Source organism: Podarcis gaigeae (genome assembly GCF_964106915.1).
Source record: "Podarcis gaigeae genome assembly, chromosome: Z".
NCBI lineage: Eukaryota > Metazoa > Chordata > Lepidosauria > Squamata > Lacertidae > Podarcis > Podarcis gaigeae.
In genome coordinates this window covers 2,845,980-2,870,286 of record NC_139691.1, presented here as the reverse complement: position 1 = coordinate 2,870,286, position 24,307 = coordinate 2,845,980, and the positions used below count along the sequence as shown (strand labels likewise).

General features: G+C 47.4%; 1 protein-coding gene across 8 annotated transcripts in view; it reads left to right on the top strand.

Moving 5' to 3' along the window:
- DAB2IP (DAB2 interacting protein) overlaps positions 1-24,307 on the top strand; it is a 306,469-nt gene that overhangs the window by 56,114 nt on the left and 226,048 nt on the right. The gene's annotated exons all lie outside the window — the stretch shown is intronic.

Below are 24,307 nucleotides of genomic sequence, written 5' to 3'. Positions count from 1 at the left end.
TAGATGGAACCCAATGTTGATGGAATCATAGACTTAATGTCCAAAGCTTGGAGCCAGGGTATAGTTGAGTGTCTGCATAGATCTTCAGCAGGGGACCTCCTGTGGGTGTCTCAGCTGTCTGAGGGCCTCATGGGTGGTTACAGTGTGGGGCAGCTTTCCTTGGGTAGGGCATGAGACTCCTAATCTCAGGTTAATGTGTTTGATCCCCACATTGGGCAAAAGTGCAGGGGATTGGACTCTATAGCTCTATGGTTCTGTGATTCAGAGGGCTGCTTTGCTCTTGTTATTATTTCAGCACCAGGCAGAGACTTTTATTACTTTCTCAAACATTTTAAATGCCATTTTAATTCTGCTGACTGTTTTATGACGCTCTCTGGGATCTCACAGCCTTTTCCATTTATTAATAATGTTGTGCTGGCATTTCCATTTTAATTGTTTTGCTGTTTCTTGTAAACCGCCCTGGGTATAAAAATACCTTATAATAAATAATCGCTAAATAATAAGGGCAGTGCCAATATTCCTTCTTCAAAAACCTTGTGTGTGGAGTGCCTAAAGCACTGCTAAATGGAAGTCCTGGTCAAACAGTGGTATCTTTTCTTGCACACTGACCCTCATTCTCCTGCACACCAGTGAAACTCCCATATTTTAGAGACTTGAGGGAATTTTTGCTTTAGAGAAAAGGTAAGAGGTGACGAGAAAAACATATGCAGTTGTGAATGACACAACACCTCTCTCGTAACACTAGACCTCATGGACATCCAATGAAGTCAGATCTTGGAGGATTTAAGACAAATAAAGGGAAGTCCTTCTTGATGCAGCGCAGAGTTAAACCAGAGATCTCTCTCCTGCAGAGAGACACTGCTGGCCACTAACTTGGGTGGCTTTAAAAGAGGGTTAGACAAATTCATGGAGGAGAAAGCTGTCAGTGGCCCCTATCCATGATGGCGATGCTCTGCCTCCACAGTCAGAGGCAGCAATGCTTCTGAATACAAGGAACCACAGGAGGAGAGAGGGCTCTTGTCCTTGGGTCCTTCCCCTAGGACTTCCCGTTGGGCCATCTGGGTGACGATGATGATGATGATGATAATTTGTACCCCGCCCCCTCTGGGCAGCTTCCAACAAAGATTAAGAATACAGTGGTACCTCGGGTTACATACGCTTCAGGTTACATACGCTTCAGGTTACAGACTCTGCTAACCAAGAAATAGTGCTTCAGGTTAAGAACTTTGCTTCAGGATGAGAACAGAAATCGTGCTCTGGTGGCACAGCGGCAGTGGGAGGCCCCATTAGCTAAAGTGGTGCTTCAGGTTAAGAACAGTTTCGGGCTAAGTACGGACCTCCGGAACGAATTAAGTACTTAACCCGAGGTACTACTGTACATTAAAATGTCACACATTAAAAACTTCCCTGAATAGGGCTGCCTTCAGATGTCTTCTAAATGTCAGGTAGTTGTTCTTCTCTTTGACATCTGGTGGGAGGGCGTTCCGCAAGGCGGGTGCCACCACCGAGAAGGCCCTCTGCCTGGTTCCCTGTAACTTGGCTTCTCGCAATGAGTGAACCACCAGAAGGCCCTTGGTCTGGACCTCAGTGTCTGAGCAGAACGATGGAGGTGGAGACGCTCCGTCAGGTATATTGGGCTGAGGACAGGATGCTGGACGAGATGGGCCATGGGCCTGATCCAGCAGAATCTTCTTACGTCCTTAGAAATATACTTATTTGCATATTATATTGATAGTCTTCTTTTCCTCCCAGGACCTCAAGATGGTTCTCATCTTTCCATCCCTTCCCCAATCTTATCCTCCCAGCTTCCCTGTGAAATAGGTTCAGCTGAGGTCACTCAGTGGTCACCCTCCATGGCTGAGGAGAGGATTTCAGCCTGCATTTCCTTAAAAAAAACAACCCAAAGAACATGTGACTATTAAATAGATGAATACTATTTGCTCAGTCCCAGCTTCTGCCCACCTAGCAGTTCGAAAGCACGTCAAAGTGCAAGTAGATAAATAGGTACCGCTCCAGCGGGAAGGTAAACGGCCTTTCTGTGCGCTGCTCTGGTTCGCCAGAAGCGGCTTAGTCATGCTGGCCATGTGACCCGGAAGTTGTACGCCAGCTCCCTCGGCCAATAAAGCGAGATGAGTGCCGCAAACCCAGAGTCGGCCACAACTGGACCTAATGGTCAGGGGTCCCTTTACCTTTACATTTTTATGGCATAAAAAGGCTGTTGCTTTCATACCCCACTGATTGGCCACTGTGGGGGAGAAATATGCTGGACTAGATGCTGGATCCAGATGCTGGGTTTTTCCTTGAGGTCCCACTTCCAACTCTGTAATTCCCATTGATTTGAAACTCCCTGATGGCTACTTGGGGAGAGGTGGGGATCCTAGTCTTCTCTGGACGTCAAGGATACCTGCAGAGTTCCTTTCAATTAAAAACAAACAAACAGGATGCTGAACAGATTGGTTGGAAGGTCTTGGGAATCTTGAGGCTTCCAATATAAGTTCGAGAAGCATGCTTGATGAAAGTGGATTCCTGACTTACTGGGCTGGCAAATTCTATCTCCTGTCTCCCCCTCCATTTTTAAAAAATTCATTGCATATAAGTGCCAACGTTTTTCCTCCTAGGTGCTCAAGGTGGCACAGCACATGGTTCTCGCCCTCCTCATTTAATCTCCACAACAACCCTGTGAGGTGGGTTAGCCAGAGGGAAACAGTGACTGGCCCAAGGCTTCATGTGGCTGAGTGGGGATAGAAACCCTGGCCTCCCAGATGCTAGCCTGGCACTCTAACCCAGGGGTCAGCAAACATTTTCAGCAGGGGGCCAGTCCACTGTCCCTCAGACCTTGTGGGGGCCCGGACTATCTATCTGTCTGTCTGTCTGTCTGTCTGTCTGTCTGTCTGTCTATCTATCTATCTATCTATCTATCTATCTATCTATCTATCTATCTTCTTCATTTTTTTTATTCATTTTGTAACACAAATAAAAAACACAAACAGAAAAGGCAAACAATACAAACAATTTCTTGTCATATCCTTATTTTTCTAAACATTGGTAAGTGGGCTTCCCCAAGTCCCACCTATCTGATTTTCATTTTACTTCATCTTTAGCAGTTTACATATATCATAATTTCTAACCATCTCCCCCCCACATATACTTACTTTAACCATAAAAAACTTCACATTTTATCACTTATAAAATACACTATCTTCTACTTCTAACCCTACCACCTATATCCACTTCCAAAGCTATTCTAAGATTTAAATATTAACATATTTTTTCAAATATTCCTTAAACTTCTTCCAATCTTCTTCCACCGTCTCTTCTCTCTGGTCTCGGAGTCTCCCGGTCAGTTCGGCAAGTTCCATATAATCCACCATCTTCATCTGCCATTATGGACTATATTTTTTTGGGGGGTGAACAAATTCCTATGCCCCACAAATAACCCAGAGATGCATTTAAAATAAAGGCACATATTCTACTAATGTAAAAACACACTGATTCGCGGACCGTCCACGGGCTGGATTTAGAAGGCGATTGGGCTGGATCCGAGCCCCGGGCCTTAGTTTGCCTAACCATGCTCTAACCATTACACCACACTGACTCTCTTTTTCACATTGGAAGTGTGGCTCTTTAGGACGGTACACTAGGCAGGTAGTGTCTTGAGCATCCCCTGCGCTGGGCTTCAGCAAGCGATGTGTGCTTGATTTTATTTTACTTTCCCTTGATGTGCTTGCTCATACGGTTCGTTCATTCAACTCCAGGCAGCTACTGACCCAGTTGCGGTGTTAAAAATAAGATCTTACACTCTCCCTCCCAGGACATGGAGTGCTCATTCCTGCTGTCTTCCCCACAGTGCACACATTAATGCAAGCACATTTGCACACAGAGAGAAAGGTAGAATTGTAGGGTTGGAAAGCATCCCAAAGGGCCATCTAGTCTAACCCCCTGCAATTCAGGAATCACAGCAAAATAATAATAATAGTAATAGTAATAATAATAATAATAATAATAATAATAATAATAATAATAATAATATATTTTTTATACCCCGCACATCCGTCTGGGTCTTCCCAGCCACCCTGGACAGCTTCCAATAAAGTATTAAAACACAGTGACCTGTTAAACATTAAAAGCTTCCCTAAACAGGGCTGCCTTCAGATGTCTTCTAAAAGTCTGGTAGTTGTTTTTGCCTTTGACATCTGGTGGGAGGGCGTTCCACAGGGCAGGTGCCACCACCGAGAAGGCGCTCTGCCTGGGTCCCTGTAACTTGGCTTCTTGCAGGGAGGGAACTGCCAGAAGGCCTTCAGAGCTGGACCTCAGTGTCCGGGCAGAACAATGGGGGTGGAGACGCTCCTTCAGGTGTACTGGGCCAAGGCCGTTTAGGGCTTTAAAGGTTAGCACCAACATTTTGAATTGTGCTCGGAAACGTATTGGGAGCCAGTGTAGGTCTTTCAAGACCGGTGTTATATGGTGTTATATGGTCCCGGTGGCCACTCCCAGTCACCAGTCTAGCTGCCGCATTCTGGAATAATTGTAGTTTCCGGGTCACCTTCAAAGGTAGCCCCACATAGAGTGCGTTGCAGTAGTCCAAGCGAGAGATAACCAGAGCATGCACCACTCTGGAGAGACAGTCTGCAGGCAGGTAGGGTCTCAGCCTGTGTACCAGATGGAGCTGGTAAACAGCTGCCCTGGACACAGAATTGACCTGCGCCTCCATGGACAGCTGTGAGTCCAAAATGACTCCCAGGCTGTGCACCTGGTCCTTCAGGCACACAGTTACCCCATTCAGGACCAGGGAGTCTTCCACACCTGCCCACCTCCTGTCCCCCAAAAACAGTACTTCTGTCTTGTCAGGATTCAGCCTCAATCCCTGACAGATGACCATCCACCCTCTGTTTAAAAACAGTCCATTGCCATCTGTGGTCATCCATTCCACAGTCAAACAGCTCCTGTCCTCAGAAAGTTCTGCCTGATGTTTAGTTGGGATCTTCTTGGAACGTGAGTCCGTTGGTTTGGGTCCTCCGCTCTGGAGCAGGAGAAAACTTGCACCCTCTTCCATGTGACAGCTCTTCAGGTATTGGAAGATGGCTATTGTATCTCCTATCAGTCTTCTCTTCTCCAGGCTAAACCTGCCCAGGCTGAACAGTATTGGTAGCCACTTGCGGCAAATGGCACCTGTGGTGGAGGGAATTTCCTGACCGCCTTGCCAAAAATGCCTCGCAGTGAGGAAGGACCCCACTGGCACTTCCAAGATAAAGATGTGGGTGGAGAGCCTTGCCAGGCAGTCTTTGATGGCATTAGTGGCGTTGCCAGGCAAACAACCGGGGGCCAGGGGCTGGGGGCCAGTTTCCAATCAGAAATTGCCTCAGACAATTGCCTCAGTTTGCTACCTGAAAGGGCTGCCCTGGCCCTATTCATGAGACATAATGTGAGGGTATTTATGAACTCCATGAGAAAACCTTCTCTGCTCTTTCCAGACATGCAGCTTCTTCAGTTCACCACCTTCTAGCTGTGGGGGCGAGACCACTCCAGGGGTTCCCCTTTCTCTGCTCTTTTCTGAGTCATGCCTTACCTAAAATCTGACAACACAAGGAAATTCATTCTCATTCCTACTGATCCTTCCCTGAGAGTTATTCATTTCTGAGGCGATGTGACTCATGGGGCTGAAGAGAAGCTCAAACCGAGAGTTTAATCATGAGAAACATTGGCTATGAGCAGGGAGGGGAGCCCTGGAACGTTGGCAGGGGCAGCAGGCGCTGTTTGCTTTGGTCAATAATTTCTTCTAAGCAGGAGGATTCGTTTCATAGACACAAAGCTGTTTCCAGGAATATGTTAGTGGCATGGAGCAAATCTCCTTTGAGGAAAGACTGCGGTGCTTGGGACTTTTTTCATTTAGAGAAAAGGTGAGTAAGAGGCAATGTGACAGAGTACATGATGTTAATTGCAGGAGGAAAGCTCATAGATCTACTTTTAAGTGACAGCCACAAGGTACAGCCACCAAACAACATTTGGGGATCTGAATTTTCAGATTTGGAGCAATTATTTCTTCTTCTTCTTCTTCTTCTTCTTCTTCTTCTTCTTCTTCTTCTTCTTCTTCTACACCCGGAGGTCTCAGGGCGGTTCAAAGAAAAGATTCTTCCTTGCAGATGTAACCACAAATGATGCCCATAATTTGTTTGATTGCTTTTATTTTAAAATCATTATTTAGATGTCTCCCCATAACACAATTTTCTCTTGGTGGCTTACAGGTAAGACACAAAAATCAAAATATACACAGCAATAATCACATCCACTGAAGCCCCCCCCCCTAATCACAGCAAAGGTTTGGCATTTGGGCTAGTGGTATCAGCACCAAGGTGAAAGGAGGAAACTTTGCAGAGATGCTGGGGTGAGATTTGATGGGGTGAGGGTGGGCATGCAGGAGAGGAAGGTGGGGGTGGGGGTGGGGGTAGTACATATGCTGTACCCAGAATATGCTTGGCTAGTTCTGCGTTGTTGTGTGAGGCAGAATGGAGGCATATTCCTCTCCTTCTAAGCTTGGAAAGAAAAGCTGGCTACAGAGTTGTAAAGGAAATTTGACCTTCCTTGGCCTGGACATTTCATATATATATATTTATTAGTTTTTTAACATATCATTTTCAACAATTATTAAACATACTTTCATATCTTATACAATTTTTTTTTTACTTCCATCAATCACATCTGAAAATTTTCCAATCTTTTCCACTTAATTTACATTTCTTACTTTCACTATTACATTTAAGTATCATAACTAATGTCTCTCTTCTTTATCTTCTTTGCAATATTTCATATATTCCTCCTTACAAAACTTCTTGTAGTCCTACTAGCGTAATTTGTTGATTACAGTTGCTCTTGAAATAGTTTGTATATTTCTTCCAATCTTCTGTGAATCCTTCCTGTCATCTTATCCATTAATTTTGTCTGCCATTCTTCTTTCGTCGGTATTTCTTCTTGCTTCCTGGTCTGGACATTTCAGTGATGAGAACTGTAGGTGACCACTGCTCCTCCATTTATTACACGCTTTGGAAATGGTCCAAACTCTGGGAAGGTGCAGTGCCCTAGGGAGAACTGGCTGTGAGCTCGCGTAGGCCAGAGGCAGATAAGAACAAGAGCAACAGGCAGGGGCTATGATGCAAGGGAGCTGGGGGTGTCCTCACACCAGAGGTGAGTTGCTCAGTAACTAAGAAGAAGCCTCTGAGGCTGGGATTGATGCCTTTGTGGGGGTCAAACAAAGAAATGTTCAGGCCAGCCGGTACTGTAGTCTAGGTGGTGCCCTTGACTTAGGAACACAACTAGTTGTCTTGTACTGACTTGGTCCACCTGGCTCAAGCTTGTCTACACTGACCGGCAGAGACTCTTCAGGATTTCCAGCAGGGAATCTCTCCCAGGCCCTTCCCTATTCTCTACTATCTGTGGACTGAACTGAATAATGCTAAAAGGACTCGGAATCTACGTAATTTAATTGGAAGTATATTTGCTTATCTTTGGCTGAACGGGGGAGGGGGGATGAACGGAATCTGCCTTCTTGCCAAAGAAGGTTCATTACTGAGCTATCTGAAGTACATGAGATCACTCCTTTCCTAGGTAGAGAAGGGGCATGGGAAATGTTGAAAACAGGACATACGGGGACAGTGTGATTTTCGCAGCTGCTGTTGAAGTTGTAAAACAATGTGAACATGGATTTTGGGGAGCTTTTTGGTAAAAGGTGTAAAACAATGTACCACATGTCAGAGCAACGGAAAACTTCTGAAACAACAATGGGGTGTTAGCTCTGCCCAAGGCATGATGGAAGCATTGGCTGGGAAAAGATAGACTTAAGTTTTAACAAGGAAGGAAGGAACACCACGGACAGAATAAGTGTCGCAAACAGGAGGAATAAGGATATAGCTTCACCTATAAGTTTGTAAATCATTTAATGTGTCAAGACGAATGGATGTCGTTAATGTTGCAGATGTTATATAAGGGATGGTTATTTTGAATGGAATGTAATTGAGAGGAATAAGATCTTGGAATGCAGAAACTAAGTAAATCATCAAACCATCAATTCTAGCAAGCAGGAGGCCACCTAAATTATATTATTTGGCATCTGAATGATTGGGATTAGTGTTGTAATTTGGCATTGTTATAATGTGGATACCATTGGATCATTGTAATTGAAAATCAATAAAAATTATTGTCAACCCCCCCCCAAACCAAAATACATTAATTCTGGCAAATGAGCCACCATAGCCAATAGATAGCCTTGGAAATCTGTACCCCTGGCTTTTTGGACTCACCTCCTCATGTACTATTTGAGACTAAAGCAGCACATTGGCTGCCAGATGTGAAATATATTGGCATTATTTTCAGCTCTCCTATGCTGCTACATCTGCACTGTATGTTTACCATTGTATATCGAGAGCTACTTGAGTGCTTTGTAGGATCAGGTCCCTACTTTCGCTTTTGTTATTTTTACTATTTGTAGTCTCTCGGTTATCAAGTCCAGACCGGTTACACCCCTGTACAGGATGGTCTTGGGGGAGGGCAACATTGTGGTTGGCCTCTTTAGTATTGAGGGAGCTATTTCTGGCCTCCAGAAGCACCAACTCCATCAGAAGAGACGTTACCTTTTCTAATTTGATGTTAATTTCCTCCACTGCTCTTGCAGTCAGCAGACAGTGGTCCACGAGTATTTCCGCATAGAATGGTGCCCTCTCGGGTAGTAATTCATGGGATAGTTCATGAGCGCTCATCTCTGCATTCTCCCCTGGGTGGTCTCCACCTGTTAAAGCGTCCCCACCAACCTGTGGAATTGTGCATTGCTTTGCAACAATTTGTTGGGTCTCTGGACCGTAATAAAGATTGATTGATTGATTGATTGATTGATATGTTTACAGCAGTATCATACCATTTTAAACAACCATGGTTTCCCCCCCAAAGAATCATGGCAACTGTGGTTTGTTAGTGGTTTGAGAGTTTCTAGAAGACAATCCCCTCACCCCAAGTGATTTAACAAAATAATCCCTCTTCCCAGGGTTTGCTAGGAACTGTAGTTCTGGGAGCGGAATAGGGAGGCCTCCTAATAATGCTTAACAAAGTACAGCTTCTATAATTCTCTAGGGGAAGCCACAGCTGTTTAAAGTGGTATCACAGTGCTTTAAATGTATCGTGTGAGAGAGTGGCTTCAAACTAAGCAAAGTTGTAGCAAAACAAGAAGCTAGGGGCATGTTGCCCTGTCAGTCCTTTTTACTCATTGCTCTGGTCACTCCTGTCAAGGCAGCCGGCCATGCTCAGACCCTGGAGCCAGAGCCCGCGATTAGTGTACAGCCTCCGTCTTCTGTCATAATGGCCACCTCAGGGTGTCATAGTTCAGGCCCAGCCTTGTTCTTGAGTATACGAAGGTTACTGTAGCCCGACCGATGACATTATTGCATCGGGATGCTCTCTGGGCCTGTGGGTTGCCATGGCAACCAGTAGCCTTCATCCCCGATGATTAAACGGTATCCATGGCAACCCCAGCGAACAGTTCTGGAGCTAACCTGGTTTTTCTCTTTTCCCCCTCCAGCCATTCCATCTTTCCAATCGTAGATAAACCTTCACCATTTCATCGTGCAGGGCAGAGGAACAAACCTAGATAAGTTAAGGGTCTCCAGCTCACCTCCTTGTCCTCATGATGGACTGTCTCCCCACTGTAGATGGAGGGGCATTTTCCCAGGAGAATGAGGAATGGGCCCTGGAGGCATTTCAAGGGCAGAATTTGGAGACTGACTTAATGGACACCGGACCTCAGCATGGTCCAGAAGCACGCCATTGGGGCTCCCAGCCTCTCTCTGTGTGTGTCTACACAACTGCACATGGGAGAGGCAAATTGGGTCTTTGATCCGAGTGAAATGAAGCCTAGTTTTGCTCCTGCTTTAAATGCATGGTTTGAGTGTGGCCTGAGTTTCTCAGAGAGGGCGAGGCAAACAGACTCCACTTTTCTAAGGCCTGGTGTGCTGGGATTGGCCCTTGGGTGGGGGGTCAGCTGATTAAATTCTGAAGTGGGCTAGTGTAGCCCTTGAAGTCTGGAGCTCAGTCTGCTAGGGTTAGAAATGGGAACTCAGCACTGGTGCAGCAGGAGGATGAGTGCCAAGCCACTGGACAGTGGTATAGTAAGTGGGGATTTTTGATTCTGGAATTCCTGGTCCTATGGGGCATTCTTTAGGTAGTAATGTGTTTGAGACAGCCCTGCTGCATATGGGCTGCCACCCCCTGCTCATTCTGCACTGGGGGGCTCAAGATTCCTGCTCTAAAATTCTGCCCTGATGGTATTACTTGTGGTGGTTAAGCTGAGCCCCAGTTCAGGACCCACCCAACCACTCATCCCCACATGCCCTCCAACATTTCTCAGATGAAAATAGGGATGTCCCATTCCTTACTATTTATGCCCCACACATCTTACTGGGTTGTCCTAGCCACTCTGTGCAGCTTCCAATATATATATATAAACATAATAAAACATTAAACCTTAAAAAAAACCCTTCCCTCTACAGGGTTGCCTTCAGACAGCTTGGGGGCCAGATGACTCGATACCCTCCAATATTTCTCAAATGAAAATAGGGACATCCTAAAGAAAAGCGGGACATTCCTGGATCAAATCAGATGGCTTCTCTAAATCAGGAACGTTCCTAGAAAATAGGGACACTTTTTAGGGTCTGTGCCCATCATTATTAAGCCACTAAATCTAGTGACCCATTTAAGTTGGCTTTCAGACCCAATTCTGGCATGGGATGGTCTCTTTCAGGAGAGAGATGGGAGCATGGACCTTTAAGATCTTCAGGAAACTTCTGAAACCTTTGACCAGGGTGGTCTCTGAGGGCAGTTGTGTGACTCAGGATTTGGGGCACAGCAGTGGTTCCACTATGGGATGTGGGTGGCATTGTGGGTTAAACCACAGAGCCCAGGACTTGCCGATCAGAAGGTCGGCGATTCAAATCCCCATGACGGGGTGAGCTCCCATTGCTCGCTCCCTGCTCCTGCCCACCTAGCAGTTCAAAAGCATGTCAAAGTGCAAGTAGATAAATAGGTACCACTCTGATGGGAAGGTAAACAGTGTTTCCGTGTACTTACTGCTCTGGTTTGCCAGAAGCGACTTATTCATGCTGGCCACATGACCCGGAAGCTGTCTGCAGGCAAACACCGGCTCCCTCGGCCTATAGAGCAAGATGAGCGCTGCAACCCCAGCGTCAGCCACGACTGGACCAGGGGTCCCTTTACCTTTACCTAGTGGTTCCACTCCTGCCTGCATGGCTTGGCATTTGTATGGCCGGGTTCCACTGCCTTCCGTCTTGTCCCCTGTGCTATTTTGCATTCCCATGAAGAGCTGGATTGTTGTCTGAGCTTGCTAATGGACTGGATGAGGGCCAATAAACTGAAACTGACTCCTGGTGAAATGGAGGTGCTGTGATGGGTGGTCCCCTAATCCAGGAAGGAGGGGCAGCATTAAATCTGTTTGGATAGGGCTGCACTCCCTTGGAAAGTTCAGTGTTTGGGAATACTGCTTGATCTGGCTTTATCACTTGAGATGCCTGACTCCCCAGTAGTACAGAGTGTTTTCTACCTGTATAAGTGCCTTCACCAGCTGCTGCCTCTTCTGGACAGGGATGGCCAGGAAATGCTGAGTCACATACTGGAAACATGTCATCTAGGCTACTGCACTGCATCAAACAAGGGGCTGCCCTTGAAGGTTGTTCAGAGGATGCAATAACTGTAGTTCATTGGCAATATATCTCACCAGTCTGCAAAGGATCTACTCTGGTTCCACAGTGTGCTTCTAAGCCTAACTCAAGATGCTGGCTTAGACCTTCAAATTCCCTTCAGGAACATCTTCTCTGTCAACACACCCAGAGGCCCAAGACCTTCCACTGAGGCTCAGAGTGATCGCAGAGATCATATAACAACTGAGCTCTCATCTGTGGCCGCATCAAATTGTGGCGCACCTAGTACCTGCTTTATTATCTTTCAGGGATCAGTTTAGGACAGACACCTTCTCTTATGCATGCCAGTGATTTGTATTTTAAGTGGTGGATGGATGCTATCTTTAAACACTGAAAGTTTCCACTTGGTGGTTCTTCTTTTCTTTTCAACTGCTATTTTAATTGTGCAGTGTGCTGATGGATTCCAATTGTTTTTATTTTTGTTGAACTCTATGCGGCAAACCGCTCTGGCATGCCTTGAGAGGGGCATTATATACAATCCCTTACATAAAACGAATAAATAAAATAAATGGCTGCAGAAAAGCAAGCAGCCTCCTGAGCTCAGCCGGGCTCCAGCCTCCCCTGCTGTGAGTGGACACTGCCCTTCAGTGGCGTAGCGTGGGTTGTCAGCACCCGGGGCAAGGCAAGTAATTTGCGCCCCTAACCCATGGATTTGCGCCCCCTGACCCGTGGATTTGCGCCCCCTAACCCTAACCCCCAGATGTTGCGCCCGGTGCGGCCGGCCCCCCCTGCACCCCCCACGCTACGCCACTGCTGCCCTTTCCTGAATTTATTTCATAGCCTTCCCCTTCCTGTGGATGAACTCTGGCTGCCTTCCTCCATGTGTATAGATGTGGCTTGATTACTCTGGGATTCCTTCATGTGGGGCAATTGAAGGCGTGGAACTGGTTCCACTGGGAGGATTTGTGGCCACGTTCACACCACTTAAGACACTTGTAGCTTCCCCCAAAGAATTCTGGGAGCTGTAGTTTATTAAGGGTGCTGAGACACCCCCTTCATTCTCCTCCCAGAGTGGTTTAACAATCAACCCCTCTTCACAAGGAACACTGGAAATTGTAGCTCTGAGAGGAGGCGCCTAAAAACACTCAGCTCCCTTAACAAACTACAACTCCCAGAATTCTTTGGGGGAAACCCTCACTGTTTAAAGTTTAAAGTGGCAGTGTAACGTTTACGTGCATTCCGTGGAGTTGGCCTGTGGCTTCTTGGGTGAGATGAAAGTTTGGCCTGTTTTTTATTTATTTATTTATTAGAGCTTGCATGAGCAATGCTAATGACTTCAACATCTGCTGCATGCACAGACTAGCCTATATTCATTCATTCATTCATTCATTCATTCATTTTATCTGTATACCACCAAGGATCTCAGGCTGGCATACATGGTTTTTCTCCCTCTCCTTTGAGGTAGGCCAGGCATGGTTGGCCCTGTGTCTCACCCAGTGAACTGAGCAGGGATTCAAACCCTGGTTTCCCAGGTCTCTGTCCAACACTCTAACCATAACTCCACACTTGCACTTGAGCTGGTGCAGTGAAGCACCCAACATGGGTAGCTGGGTGGGCTCTGCTCCCCTGCCTTTCCCAAATGGTTCTTCTCAGCTCCACCCCCAGCCCTAAAGGCTTTTCCATGGCCTAATTCCACACTGCTTCCAGCCGCTCTGCCTGAGAGGCACCACTAGTAGGTGGCCTGCACTTTTTGCACCAGGTCCCTTCATCTCCTGCTTCTTCCACTACTCACTTTTTGAACTTCAAAGAACGTATTTCCACTTATGTTTTGCAGGGCAGCGGGGCACAGTGAAGGGCACTGCTGGTGAGACACCCCGACCCCCAGCCCCACCCGACAAAAAAAACTACCTGCCATCTTAATTTGCCCAGAGGCATCTATACATATGCAGTTAGCATATACAAACTTGTCTCTGTACCCCCAAACCTGTAATTATCTACAAATGCCCTAGCCTGCTTCTGCCTTCCCTCTGGCTTTCACCTCCCTATCAAAATTGCTCTTCATCTGCTTCTCTGCTTTATCTCCTTTTTAGGGAAGCGCAGTAAGCTACCTTTTCTATTAGGCCTACAGTACTAGGGACGCGGGTGGCGCTGTGGGTTAAACCACAGAGCCTAGGACTTGCCGATCAGAAGGTTGGCGGTTCGAATCCCCGCGACGGGGTGAGCTCCCGTTGCTCGGTCCCTGCTCCTGCCAACCTAGCAGTTTGAAAGCACATCAAAGTGCATGTAGATAAATAGGTACTGCTCCAGTGGGAAGGTAAACGGCATTTCCGTGCACTGCTCTGGTTTGCCTGAAGCGGCTTAGTCATGCTGGCCACGTAATCCGGAAGCTGTACACCGGCTCCCTTGGCCAATAAAGTGAGATGAGCGCCGCAACCCCCGAGTCGGCCACGACTGGACCTAATGGTCAGGGGTCTCTTTACCCTTTACCTTACTAGCAATCTGGGGCAGTCCCAGCCAGAGAAGGGATGCCTGCTACCTCATATCCTTGTTAACTCGATGTGCCACCAGAGACTGAACCTCGGACATTCTGCATGCCAAGCAGACACTCTCCCTGATCCTTTAGGCCAGCAGTTCTCAAGCTGTGGGTTCCCAGATGTTGTTGGACTACAACTCCCATCATCCCTCAGCTCTGGCCTTGCTAGCTAGGGGTGATGGGAGTTGTAGTTCAACAACATCTGGGGACCCACAGGTTGAGAAAGGCTGCTCTAGGCCATGAGTAGGCAACCTAAATCCCGGGGGCCAGATCCGGCCCAAATGCCTTCTCAATTCGGCCCGCGTATGGTCCGAGAATCAGCGTGTTTTTACATGAGGAGAATGTGTCCTTTTATTTAAAAACCTCTCTGGGTTATTTGTGGGGCATAGGAATTGCTTGCTTCCACACGCCTCAAAAAATAGAGTCCCCCCCCCCCCCAAATCTGAGGGACAGTGGACCGGCCCCCTGCTGAAAAAGTTTGCTTACCCCTGCTCTAGGCATACCCACCAGTGGGGGCTATGTCCAGAGTGGGGTGTGAGGCCTAGTGAGAGATCTGCAGGCCACATGGACATGCCTGGGGGGCTATCTTTGTTCCACAGCCCTGGGGCTTCCCACCCCTCCTTTAGATAAATGAGGTTGAAAGCAGCAAAATGTTGGTCTTCCCAGGGAGGCACTGGTTTGATGAGCAGGGAAAAGGTAAAGCAGGCAGAAAGATTGTGAAGATTTTTCACCCTGTTATAGTGTAACTGAATATTCTGTTTGAAAGGGGAATATATAAACCTTTTTTCCCCAAAAAATACTAATAATGCTGGTATGAGAAGCCCTCCCACTCAAAACCTATTTTGCGGTGACTTTGCTGTAAACAGACATGCTTCCTCTCTCCCTCCCTCCCTCTCCCTGAATATACAAAACCCCCAGAGTTTCTTTTCTTCCCAAAATGACTTATTTATTAAACTCCACCAATAAAATAAGTATGATATTTATCTTGATGCAGCGCTGGGTGAACAAATTCGCCGCTCGTCGAAAGCCCATGCCTACGCCCTTCTTCCTCTTTCTGCCTCTCTGGGGCAAAGTTGAAAGATGAATTAAAAAATACATCAGAGTGAGATAAAAATTTGAGCTCAGTTTCAGAGGGTAGTGGGGGGGGGGCAGAGCAGACAAAGAGACAGTTCTCTTGCACCTCAGTTGAACAGGATGATGGAGTGGGAGAGAAGAGCCAGCTTCATCTATTCCCTGCCACGTGGCTCTCTGACAATGACGGAGGCAGCTCTGGGGAGGTTTAAAATTAGACCCATTTGTCATTCTCCAAGAGGCTGGTGCAGGGCTTGGAACTGTGTCTCTGTCGCCTCCCAGTGGGGGCAGGTGCACCCTCTCAAAGCTCGTGGAAACCAACAAGCGGCCTTTCTGCTGTTTAGTTTTCTTTTATTCCATCACAAAATTGTAGAGTTGGTTATGAAATCCAACCCACTTTAATGCATAGAGACATCACCTTGCTGACAAAGGTCCATATAGTAAAAGCTATGGTTTTCCCAGTAGTGATGTATGGAAGTGGGAGCTGGACCATAAAGAAGGCTGATCGCCGAAGAATGGATGATTTTGAATTATGGTGCTGGAGGAGACTCTTGAGAGTCCCGTGGACTGCAAGAAGATTAAACCTATCCATTCTGAAGGAAATCAGCCCTGAGTGCTCACTAGAAGGACAGATCCTGAAGCTGAGACTCCAATACTTTGGCCATCTCATGATAAAAGAAGACTCCCTAGAAAAGACCCTGATGCTGGGAAAGATGGAGGGCACAAGCAGAAGGGGACGACAGAGGACGAGATGGTTGGACAGTGTTCTTGAAGCTACTAGCATGAGTTTGACCAAACTGCAGGAGGCAGTGGAAGACAGGAGTGCCTGGCGTGCTCTGGTCCATGGGGTCACAAAGAGTCGGACATGACTAAACGACTAAACAGCAACATAGGTAAAGGGTAAAGGGGACCCCTGACCATTAGGTCCAGTTGTGGCCGACTCTGGGCTTGCGGCACTCATCTCGCTTTATTGGCTGAGGGAGCCGGTGTACAGCTTCCGGGTCATTTGGCTAGCATGACTAAGCCACTTCTGGCGAACCAGAGCAGCGCACGGAAACACCGTTTACCTTCCCGCTGGAGCGGTGCCTATTTATCTACTTGCACTTTGATGTGCTTTCGAACTGCTAGGTTGGCAGGAGCAGGGACCGAGCAATGGGAGCTCACCCTGTCGTGGGGATTCGAACCGCTGACCTTCTGATTGGCAAGTCCTAGGCTCTGTGGTTTAACCCACAGTGCCACCCGCAAACAAATCACAAAAATGACCAAGGGGGCCATGGGTAGAGTCCAGGTGAAGGGAAGTACAGTAATAGTCCTGTTCAGGAGTGCCAACTCCAGGGGACCCAACCCTTTTGGGGGAGGGGTCAAGGCCCCCAATGTAAAAAAGGGGGGCAAGTGCAGAGCCAAGAGTGGCACAGCCTCAAGAACCGGCTCCTCCCCCCTCCTGCCATAGAGGGGAAGGAAGGGGAAAGAAGTGGAAGCCTCTCTTTTAAAGCTGTCCTTCAGTTCTGGACACCACCATTTTAGAATCATAGAATCATAGAGTTGGAAGAGACCACAAGGGCCATCGAGTCCAACCCCCTGCCAAGCAGGAAACACCATCAGAGCACTCCTGACATATGGTTGTCAAGCCTCTGCTTAAAGACCTCCAAAGAAGGAGATCTTTCATTGATGGTGTGTGAGAATGTGAACCCAAGATCTCTGACCTCTGTTTAAGATAAAAATTTAAAACCATTAGCCATCTGTTTTGAGGAAGGATATGGACAAGCTGGGAAGTGTGCAGAGGAGGGCAACCGGTCTGGAAACCAGGCCTTATGCGGAGTGGCTGAAGGAGCTGGGTATGTTTAGCTTGGAGAAGAGAAGACTCAGAGAAGACAGGATAGCCAGCTTCATATACCCAAAGGACCTTCACATGGAAGATGATGCAAGCTAGTTTTCTCCTGCGCTGGAAGGGAGGACCCAAGCCAGTAGATTCAAATTACAAGAAAGGAGTTTCCAACTAAACATTTCTGAGGGTAAGAGCCGTTCAATTGTGGAATGGACTAACTCAGAAGGTGTTGGACTCTCCTTCCTTGGAGGTTGGATGTTCCTCTCTCAGAGATTCTCTTGATTGCAAGGGGTACGACTACAAGATCCTTGAAGCCCTTTTCAACTCTACAATTCTTTAGATTTCCTTTGGAGGCCCACGTAGCTCCCTCCTTTTTGGCATTTTATATAATAGTAATAATAATAATTTATTATTTGTACCCTGCCCATCTGGCTGGGTTTCCCCAGCCACTCTGGGCGGCTCCCAATCGAGTTTTAAAAACAATACAGCATTAAATACTGTATTAAAAGCTTCCCTAAACAGGGCTGCCTTTTAAAGATAAGATAGCTGCTTATTTCCTTCACATCTGAAGGGAGGGCATTCCACAAGGCAGGTGCCACCACCGAGAAGGCCCTCTGCCTGGTTCCCTGTAACCTCACTTCTCGCAATGAGGGAACCGCCAGAAGGCCCTTGGCGCTGGATCTCAGTGTCCGGGCTGAACAATGGGGGTGGAGACACTCCTTCATGGATGATAGCAGTGGCCCCTCTTTTAAAGCTGTCCTCCAGTCTGAGATAATTGTGTAAAAAAGGACCCCCTGGGGAGCTAAAATCAGGAGCCCTGTTTGAGTTCAGGTTTCAGCACCAACACAGGCTGGTCCATGAGGCCGACTGGGGCCTTGCCCCCACCAACCTCATTCTGCCCTTATTCAGCCCCTACCAGCCTACCTTCCTACATCCTGTCCAGGGGGTGGCCTTGTCTTCCAGTTTCCTCCTCCTCTTCCATCTCAGTTTTGCACTTGTAGATGAGGAAGATTGGGTACAAAACCAGAATTACTGAATTCCGCCATCCATTGGCTCTGTTGGTTTATTGCCTTTCACCCTACCTGTCCCAATAGTCACCAGCCACCACTGAAGTGACGGTTGAGAATGTTGCAGTGCCTCTGAGCATGTCCAAAATGCCGCCACAACACCACACAACCTGCAGCTATCTGAGATCAGAGGCTAATATTTCTGAATCTGAGGATATAATTTCAATACAGGACAAAACCTCTATAATCTTCCATTGTACTAATCATTGTGTTGTGTGTGTGGATTTATTGGGTTCTGAAACTGGAGTATGCCCAGGGTACAAATCCTATCAGCTGCCCCCCTAAATAAATTTTAATAAATTAAAATATATAGCAAACTGAGGTTCTGCCCCCCTAACAAAAGACTTGCTCCCCCCAACAAAAGGCATGCCCCCCCAAAATCCTGGCTACCCCCATGCAGGGTCCTCTGCATTTGCCCTGCTAGTCCTGATGACCATGTTCTATCACTAGGTTGCACAATGGGAACAGTAAGCCTCTGCTCGGGAATAAAATGGCAGCCCTCTAGGAACAGATAATCAATGGAAACTGTTTACGGGGAGGGGTCTGCCGACTTTGTAGCAACAAGAGCCAAACAAGGCCCTTCAAGCAGTTTAATTACCGGGCTGGTTTCTTGCTGTCAAGCCTGACGGCGATGACAGTTCTGGGAGTTCACGCAGGGCAGCAGATAGATAAATAACAGCTAGTAGAAGTGTTGTTCATTGAGAGAATTAGAATCACATAATTGTAGAGCAAGAAGAAACTCTCTTAAAAAATAGAAGCAGCTCTTTTTGAAAACATTTTCCCGCCTGTTGCAAGGGGGAAACAGATGTTCTGCTGATGGTGCTTCATTAGCAAGATGAATGAGGTCGCTGGTGCAATTGTGGCTCATGTTCATTTACATAACAGACCATACCATTAAGACTTGACATTTGGGGGTGGTAAAAGCATGGGAGGGGGGTCGTTATAACTGAGAGTTTGTGAGGGGGGTGTAATGTCTGGAGGGGCAGAGCCCAAATGGGCTGGTGGCGATATGCAGCAGCCAAACTCAGCGAAGGAGCATTAGCTTTGAATGTAGAATATCCCAAGTTCAATCCCTGACATCCTCAGGTTTTTCTTAAAAATAAAATAAAATCAGCTAGTAGGCCTGAAGCCCTAGTGACAGTCAGAGTAGACAAGACAATACTGGCTTAGATAGACAAATAGCCAGACCTCCATCTAAGGCAGCTTCATAAGTCCAGATTTGATTTGAAATACTATTGTATGAAGTTCACAGGTGGGATGAGTTGACTCTTGCGTAGAAAAGAGGGGATATCAGCATGTGTAGATCCCCACACAGGGAATAAGAGAACCTGCATCTACTAAAATCCCCTCTTCTACACAGGATATGAGCTATCCTGGCTTCCAAGATTTCAGCAAGCGTTTCTTACACATTTTCAAACATTCCTCAGGATTACAGGCTTACTATTTCCTTTTATTTTCGGGATGCTGCACTGGGTAGCTTCCTCCTTGTCTCTTGACACTGCTTGGATGGGGCACCCTTGAACCCTGACCATTGACCATAATGAAGAGATTGATTGGCTGATGCCTCGTTGGTCATCCCATTAGTACTGAAGTTGCCTGAAGTTGCCACCAACTTTCAACTGAAGCAGAACGATGGACAGATTTTGAAAGTTCCTTCTTGGGTGGTGATTGTTATGGGAGATAGCAAAATGACTGACTATAATGCTAGTGAAATTGCACTCTGTGTGTTCCTGTGTCTGTAGATCACACACCCCGGGCCTACATCTTAGCCCTAGCACAGGTGTTTTCTCTCCCCCCTCCCCATTCCTTCTTGAATGAGTTGCTGAAGAAGCATTAGTGCCCTCTAGCGATGCAATTGCTTAATTTCACTTGGAGCTGTGCGGGCTCAGCTCTGCCTTCCTCAAAGGATGCTGATGAGATGGCAACCAAGAAACACAAATCTGATGAGCAGAATATGGGTGCCGGAGGTAAAAGAGGAGAGCAGGGCTGTTGAGCCGTCTAAGGGATCGTGTATGGAGCCTGGTTTAAATGTGATGCTGGACATAAAAGGAAAGCCTTCTCCGTGCTGTTGGAGCTTGACCTTTGATGAAAACTAAAAGAGAGGAAGGGTGCATATATTAATATATTGGATTTATATCCCCCACCATCTTCCCTAAAGAGCCCATGGCAGCAAACACATCCACAGGAAAATGGTTTTTGAAAACCCACCATTCCAAAAATAGTTAAAACCAGAGCTTTATTTCAGCCGGAACTCACCAAAACAAAGTTCTGGCACCTCTCAAGTGGGTATGGTTGCTATTATAAGAGAACAAGGGAGGTGTTCATGGTGAGTTCTGGCACCTCTTTTCCTGCACTGGTTAAAACATTACAAATACAGTTACACACTGCATACACTGCAAGAGGAAGAGCAGGATAGAAACTTGATTCTGTCACATAAAAAAACCAGCTTCTTGCAGTGTTTTCTGTTGTTTGTTTAGATCAATGCACAATGGTGAGACAGGGCTGAGTGTGACTGTAATGCAAGAGGTGTCGGGGAGATGCAGATCTTTGGCAAACTGCACATGTCCTGCAGGGCCGTCTTAAGCATATCCGGCACCGTGGTGCAAAGCTCCCTCCACCCCCCCCCATTTCCCAGAGCTTTTTTTAGGGAGAACGGCACTGCCGGCGGGGCTGGAGGAGGCAGGCAGCAGATGGAGGGCAGCTCCTCCAGTGGGGAAGAGGCGGAGGCTGGACGCGGTGCCTCCCGGCTCAGCTGGCCGCTTCGTGCCGCAGTGGCTATGGCAGACGGAGGCTCTGGGTGCGGCGCTGCTTCAGCGCGGCATGGCGGAAGCAGGCGAGGGCGACGAGCTGATGCCAGGAGGTGCCGCGCCCAGACTCCGCTTCTTCCCTGGCACCCTCCAGAACTTGGAGCCCTGGTGCCCCACGCCACTAGCCTCTATGGGTAAGACGGCCCTGGTGGAGTTGAGAGATGACCTAACCTGGTTAGAAAACAATAAAGACCTGGTGAAGAAGGCACAGCAGAGGTTATACTTTCTGAGAATCCTCCGGAAAAACAATCTCTCAAAGGACCTGTTGATGGCATTTTACCATTGTACTGTGGAGAGTGTCTTAACTTATGGTCTCTGTGTGTGGTTTGGGAGCTGCACAATCAGGGGGAAAACAACGCTGCCCAGGGTTGTAAAGACTGCGGAGAGAATAATTGGGTGCACTCTTCCCACCTTGGATCAAATCTACGCTTCCAGGTGTCATTAGAAAGCTGCAGAGATAGCGCAGGATAGTGCGCACCCCGGAAATGATCTCTTTCAGCTTCTGCCTTCTGGAAGAAGGTACAGGGTTATCAAGACTAGGACTAGCCGCCTGAGAAACAGTTTCTATCCAAATGCGATTTTGGTTTTAAACGCAATGTAAGGTAGTCTCTGTGGGAGTATATTGTATTTAATTATGGGGCATCAGAGTTTTTAGGAGGTTAATCAGGCTGGGATAGCTGGGATAGCAGGCTTGTTGGTTTTTGAATGTCTGATGTAGAATTTTCAATTTTGTTGTTCTGTATGGGACAAGGACAATAAAGATTATCATATCGTATGTCCTGCACTCTGCGCAGAACTCTGAAATACAAACTGGAATAATGGGAAATTCTTAAATGTTTTGGTTCCACTTTCAAACCCAAGACTGGGCAATTGGGAACTTCTGCAATCCCTAGAAGATATTTGGATGGCAAGAACTGCAGGTGTATCCTTCTCTGCCTTCCACCGGCATAGCAACCCCCGCCGGCACTTGGGGTGGAAGGGGGGGTACATGCACACCCACATGAAAGGGTCAAAGCATCCAATTGGGCAGGGCACACCGTCCGAGTAAATGCACCCTCCTGTGAGGGAAGCATCTAACATTTTCTGGCAGCGCTGAGCCCACTACAGGGCAGCCGCGGTTGAGAGGAAGTGGTGGCTGGGCTGCCCAGGGAGCTCTGCTGCCCATGGTGCCCGTACCCTCCCCCACCCCCTTCCTCCACTATTGGAGAACAGCCTTTACCAAAGGTGTCATGGGCTCAGAAGACACTTGAACTCAGGACGCAAGGGAGAAACATGCTAAGAGGAAGGCACACTTGGCAAATCCACACCGTGATCAACTCCTGCCCGGAAACCAATGTCCCCACTGTGGAAGGACGTGTGGATCCAGAATTGGCCTCCACAGTCACCTACACACTCATTGTTAAAACTGTGTTTATAGAAAACAATCTTACTCGGCTACAAGTGATTGCCAAAGAAGAAGCTTTCTTCCCTTGTTTGCTATATTTTTATCCCACTTTTCAGACAGTTTGTGGTCTTCCAAAGCGGCTCCCAGATAGAGGGAGAAGGAGAGGTTGACCTCACTCAAGGAAAAGAGAGTGGAGGGAAAAGGGAGAGAGGCAGGAGAAATTGGACTTCATGGCTAGAAGCAAGTGGGGATCTGCAAGGGGCCATTGATGCCCTGTTGGGGCCAAGCAGATCTTCCAGTGCTGGTTTCCTGGCTTGAATAGCTCTGTTTTCCTCTGGCCGATGGATGAGATCCTAATGGCGTGGCTCCGCTGAAGAAAGGCTACAATGTTTGGGACTTTTCAGTGTGGAGATTTTCTGAGAAAGAGGTGGCATGACAGAAGTTCAGAAAATGATGCATCTATGGAAAAAGTGGACAGGAGACAGCTTTTCTCCCTCTCTCATAAGATTCAGGATGGATTTTTAAAAAGTGTTTCTTCACGCAGCACAGCAAACTCGCTCCCATAGATGGCAGTGATGGTCACCAACATGGATTTCATGCATATATATAGGATTGGACATATCCATGGAGGACAAGGCGATTGATGCCTCCTATCTCTGCTCTGCTTCCATAGTCGAAGGCAGGAAATGCTTCTGAATACTAGTTGCTAGAAACTACAAGAGGGGAGTGTTTGTCTTGTGTTCAGGTCCTGCTTGTGAGTTTCCCGTTGGAGAATCTGCTTGGCCACCGTGAGAACAGGTTGTGAGTCGAGGACCCGCCACCCACATAGGATTATAATAAGACACAAAGACACTTTATTTTTGGTTAATGGGCAAAATAAGGCCAGAACTTTATTGGTTACAGCATGTGAGTAAGGTAAAGGGACCCCTGACCATTAGGTCCAGTCTGTCAGCATCGTCCTTGAGCCAGTGCCACTAACTGGACTCATCCACTTCAGCCCCGACTGGGCTAGGCGAGCTGGGTAGCACTTCCAGAGACCACCTTCTGCACAGGAACAGGTCAAAGTGCTGTGGACTCACAGCTTAGTGTTGTGAGCACCGGATTCACTTCCACAAAAAGACAGTCGTCGCACAGCAGAGTATAGCAGAGTCTAGCAGAGTATATAAACGACTCGGAGAGCAGCTCTGTAGAATATCTTCTTTATTCTATCTACAACTATAATATACAACTATATACAGAGCTAAATGAGGTCTAAACTAAAAAACTGAGTGTCTGCAGCTGCTCTTAGCAGCAACCTTATCTATACACACAATCTCTAACACTCAGTCTCTCTCTCTTCCCGACACACTGACTGACTGACTCTTTGATGTTAGGCTGGAGCGGAATAAGTAGAGAGCAGAACACCGCCCCTCCTCTCTGGAAAATCACCAGACTCATCAGCAGATTCTTGGATATGGGAGGGGTGAAATCTCCTCACAGTCGTGGCCGGCTCTGGGGTTGCGGCGCTCATCTTGCTTTTTTGGCCGAGGGAGCCGGCTTACAGCTTCCGGGTCATGTGGCCAGCATGACTAAGCCGCTTCTGGCAAACCAGAGCAGTGCACAGAAATGCAGTTTACCTTCGCGCCAGAGAGGTACCTACGGTATTTATCTACTTGCACTTTGACGTGCTTTTGAACTGCTAGGTTGGCGGGAGCAGGAACTGAGCAACGGGAGCTCACCCTGTTGCGGGGATTTGAACCACCAACCTTCTGATCGGCAAGTCCTAGGCTCTGTGGTTTAACCCACGTCTCAGTATTGGCTTAGGCATTCGATAAAACAGCAATACATGACTCCACCCCGCTCAGCAGGGAGTCATTTCAGGGTTGACAACCAGTGGGAGGAGCTTGTTGATGCAAATACAACTGGAAGCTTCCCCATGACATCACTGGGG